Source organism: Coffea eugenioides, chromosome 3, assembly GCF_003713205.1.
Source record: "Coffea eugenioides isolate CCC68of chromosome 3, Ceug_1.0, whole genome shotgun sequence".
Taxonomy (NCBI): Eukaryota; Viridiplantae; Streptophyta; class Magnoliopsida; order Gentianales; family Rubiaceae; genus Coffea; species Coffea eugenioides.
In genome coordinates this window covers 45,518,590-45,524,097 of record NC_040037.1, presented here as the reverse complement: position 1 = coordinate 45,524,097, position 5,508 = coordinate 45,518,590, and positions in this window count along the sequence as shown.

Here is a 5,508-nt window from a genome sequence, read left to right as displayed (position 1 = left end):
AAAAAAAAAAGAAAAACTCAATTATCTCTACCAATGAAATTTTAATTCTCAAAAAAATGAATAGTTAGACAAAAAAAATTTATATGTAGTGGATCATTCATACTCCATTATTAATACGAATAGCATATGAAAAAAATACAAAGAGTTTAAATTCAAAGAATATATATATCTTCATTTTTCAAAAAAAAAAAGTGCATATAACTCCATATTGAGAAATTTCATCAACCAATTGACAAATTCAACTTATGTAACATGAAAAATAATAGTGGTAGATCATGCAATAGATATTTATGCAAACAATTATTTTTATTTTATTTTTACCCTCCCATCCCTCCGCATATTTTTTCTATTCCTAGCTGTTAAGTGTAGGATTTGAATCCTAAATTTAAAATCGAAAAGAATTCTAAGAGCTCTCTTTTCACCTTTGGGCCAAGTCCAATGATTAGTAAACAATTAACTTTTGCTTAGCGTGCAAATTCAGGTCATCTAACTTCAAAAAAATTTAAAAAATTGTTGGAATATCTAATTAAAAATAAAAAATTGTAATGGTATTATCATAATTTGTTTGTCTTGGAAAACAAAAAAAAAAACAAAAGAACAATTAGAAGTATTGACATGGTACAATCCATTCAAAATATTGTTAAATTTTCATCTTCTTTAATTAATTGTCAATGTATCCTCATTTGTTAAAAATTCTTTCGATATTTTATATGAATTTATAGATACAACATTTTGTGAACCTTTTTTTTTCTTTTAAAATAATAGTTTTAAGGACAATTAATTAAAGAAGATGAAAAATTAAATAAAAAAAAGAAAATAGGGAGAAGGTTAGGTTGAGTCGTATGGCGGAAGGAATTATCAGTAGGAGGTCCTCGGTTCAAGACCTCCCATTTATTGAAAAAGATAAAAATAAAAATAAAAGGGAAAATAAAAAAATTCAAGTATTAAATTTGTTTAAAATTTTGATGTATAAGAAATATTATAGCTTATGATTTATAATCATATGCAAGACATATGACCTGTTACTAGTTAACATATAAAGTTTCATCATGTTAATTTTAGTGATCATCATCTTAATTTTTCAATGTCGGTCCAAAAAAGTATTATACCACTTGCATGCCTTAGACATGACGCTCAAAAAATGATCGTTATAAAAAAAACAAAACTCATATACCATACAAGTATAAATCATGGCAGCAATAAGGCATGAATCAAATTATCAATGTTCCAAAAATTTTTTCCATACAATTTGAAGTGGGCTAGGGGACTAGGGACTCCTTGACAAGTTTGATCATTTTGTATGTTAATTCGTGCAACTCAATACTAACCATTAAGACTTTCAAGAAAATTTACTTTTTCTAATTGGTTCTTGGCAAATACTATATATTGCCAACTTCAACTCCCAAGTTTTAAGGAGCGTAGAAGAAAGACTAGGAGGGTGTAACCGCGCTATGCGCGGTGGATCAATGCAATTATACCCTGACTTGTATTGGTCATTGAGAGTTGGTATGATGTTAGAATAAGAAGAAACATGTAAACTGTATAGGTTGTTGAGTTTGGATTAGGATAAATATGGAATTATTAAGGTGAGAGTTGGGTGTGGAAGTGAAATAGGCTGAAATCATATAATGAAAAGTAAAAACAAGAAAGGAGTAAATGTAGGAGAGTGGTGTATATGATAGCTGAAAATGTTAGAATGGTCCAAGCATTAAAAGTTATAAATGGAAAAGCGGTAGAAATGGTTTGTCAGTTGTTGATGTTGATTTCATTTATATGTAAAGTTTTATTTATAAAGTAGAAGGTGATGATTTGATAAATTGGATATAAAATGGTGGATAATGGTAAAATATATTGCGGAAAATTTTTTGCTTTTGAAATGTATGGTATCACATTCCAATATAAATTTTTTTGGTAAAATAAATGACAGTTATATATGAAGTTATTACTTGAGTTTGCCTTTTCAACTACCAAGGAATGAATATCCTCTTAAGTCACTCTTCCAATAGAGCTAGTTGCCTCTGCAGAAGGGAGTTCTTCTTTTTATTATTCCCAAGTGGAACTAAAAAGAAAAGATGCGAAGCTAAAGCGAAGAGAAGGATGTCTCAAGGAGGCATCCGAACGAAGCACTCAATACTTTAAGATGAAAGGAATGTATAATACCTTATAGTGGTGGAGAACGGAGGCAGGATAACACCGCAATCGTTAGTAGGTTAGCCTTGGGTAATTTCCCGCTTGAAAGCATGCCATCACCAATTGAATACCTTCTTAACCCGATTAATTTATAATTGATTTTTTTCTTTTTTTAGTATTTTTAGCTATGAAGCCATGTTTATTGATTAATCACAGAGTATTAATAAATAAGGATAACATAGTTTATGAATAATGTTATAGATACAAAAAGTTAATGACTAATTATAATAATAAATTGGCTAATTACAATAATGGATATGAAATACAGGGTACCAAGGGAAAATGTTTTCAACTCCATTGCTGTCAAATATTAAAACAGTAAAGATGGTCTTCGATTCTGGAATGAAAATAAGGACGTCATTGTGTTGGAGTTGATGTTGAAGAATGAAAGCTTTCCAATTTTTTTTGAGCCGCTTGCCTTTCATTCCAATTTCTGTTATGTTATCTCCAGTTTTGAGAGCTATAAGTGGAGTTTTTTGTTCATTGAGAAAGTAGTCAAAAAATCGTGGGATTTTCTGATACAAAAAGTAAAAGTTAGGGAGCTGAGTTGAAGGAAATAAGTTAGGTAGGGAATAATTTTAAGGAAAATATGATGAGGGGAAATATGATAAGGATTCTTTACCAATGTATACGGGTCGGCTGAGTGAAAGCTTTGATAGAAGCCTACTGAAGTGGATAAATCTTGTGAGAAATGAGGTTGAAGTGAAGATGTCACTATTTCTTCATGAATTGGTGGACCGGCATGAGCTGCATATAAGAAATATTTTTGTTGGAATAAAAAATGTAGGATTGGAACATTAGTATGAAATAGAAAGGATAAAAATGTATTATGAATGTCTACAATCTTGCTGAAGATGAAGGTTGGTTAGGGGCACTGTCCAGCTGAGATTAACTTGTTGTTGTAATTCACAAAAATTAATAACATCAAAGAATAAATTCCCAATATGTCGAAGCAATAGCATGTGATGTTCGTTAGTAATATTCTGTTCACAATATTCATCCCATCATGCTCCAAACGAGTCATCATTTACTGTAATATTCCATTGTTTTGTTCCATGCGTGAAGATAATTGTATGACGGCCATGTTGAGATAGTAATGATTTGAATAGGAGGTAAAACCTGCATATGATATTAAGATAACATGGTTTTTAGATGAAATGTAAATTAGAGAAAAATTTGGAAACATATGGTATTGAACAAAAAGGAATGTACTTGGCCTCTATTTTTGCATCTGATGAGAAAGCAACATCTTTGTGAAATAGTGCTTGCCATTTTGAAGAAAGTTCAGGTATGGATTTGTTGTAGTTGTAGTAAGGTTTAAACTTCAAGTGAAAGATGAGAGTTTAGAAATGAAAAAAGATTTTGAATCTGAAGGAGTTATGAATGTATGGTAAGAGTAGAGTTAGAAAGACTGGGATAGAAAAGATACGTATATATAGAGAACGAAGAAACTTAGAAGAAAATATTTTTTAACGTAATGAATGTATAAGAACAGGAATGATTAATGAAGATGGTTGAATATATCAGTTTATAATTTAATTGATACACAGTTACAGTTTGACAGAAAGTAATGATAGGAGAAAATGAGTTGGTGCATATTGTCAGACTAATAAAAATGAGATAAGGTTGCCGTAAATGAGAATGATTCAAGAAGAAAATATTTTTTAACGTAATGAATGTATAAGAACAGGAATGATTAATGAAGATGGTTGAATATATCAGTTTATAATTTAATTGATACACAGTTACAGTTTGACAGAAAGTAATGATAGGAGAAAATGAGTTGGTGCATATTGTCAGACTAATAAAAATGAGATAAGGTTGCCGTAAATGAGAATGATTCAAGAATGAGCACGTGGTTTTTTGTGAATCTGTATTTTTTATACGTGTAAGAAAGTAAATTTGAAGAAGAAAGATTAAATGAAACAATTTTGATAACATAATAACATTTAACTTGACAAATAAATGATTTTGCGTGGACAAGAAAAAAGATTGTTATGTAATCTTGAAAACAAGCAACAGTATATTTCTGTGGCGACCCCACTTCCCCCTAAGGCGAACCAGAGGATTGGCGGGCCGTCTGCCTAGCTCTCGCCAGGACTCACGCAAGCAAACTAGTCAAATCCTTCAGAAGTATAACCTAGACTATTACAACATCGTTTCTCTCCAAATAAACCAATTACTAAAACCACATTAACTTCAGAGATAACAGTATTATAGGATAGCTAATCGTCGATTCTTAAACCTTACGCATTACAAACCACTGAATAAAATCCGACAATCCCAAATAACAAATTCATATAAGCCACATAACAAGTCTAGGTTTTACACTTTTCCAGCTTCAAGTGGCAATCCAAGACAAAAAGTCGCCTAAACTTAACATATTCCCAATCCGATCTATGACGTAAATATAATTATACATTACAAACCGCAAAGCGAAGTTATAAGATTCAATTACATTCATAAGAAAATACAACTAGGTTTCAGATCGCCCCATTTGCCAGGACCTGTCAGGAAAAATAAATGACGTGGGGTGAGCTACACAGCCCAGTGAGGTTCCAAGACACTCTAACAATTCAAACAAATCAAGAAAGTCGGGCATATCATATGCATGGTTCAACGTTACACAATGGCATGTTATCATGAGGTGATAATCATTATACGGTAATTTGAGACATTTATCATGGTATGAGACATTTAGCATGTATAGTTCATGATTTCATGTTGGCATTTTAGCATGAAACAATTATCATGATACAAGGTAAACATATACTGTAGGATACGGTGTTCCAGTGGAACTTCATCGGTCATCTGCACCTTATGACTTCCGGATCCCCTCGGTTTGACTGGCCATCACCTTATCCCTCCAGTGGTAGTACTCGAGTATACCGAAACGGTTGTCCAGGGTTCCAACCTACCCGACCGAGCCCAGTCCTGGCTCGAGTAGGTCAGTAACCGAGGCAGGGCCCAAGTTCAGCTTAGAGCTTACAACATGCACAGGTAACCAAGTAATTCGACAAAAGGTAAAATTCATCATTTGAGTAGGTCGAGTGAGGTAAAGTACACACTCGCCTATCAATGATGGACAACTTCATATAACATGTGATTCATGATAATCAAGTAATCAAGTGGATACTTAGCACGTAAGCACGTAAGTAATACAAGTTGATTTCATGGAAGCATGTAATTCACGGATATCGAATAGTCATGTGGGTTGGTAAACGGTTCACGGTTAACGGTTGAGTAGTGACGGTTATTTGACAGGCATTTGCCATATTAATAGACCATCAATGGCCGTTATCTTATTTTTATCACGCG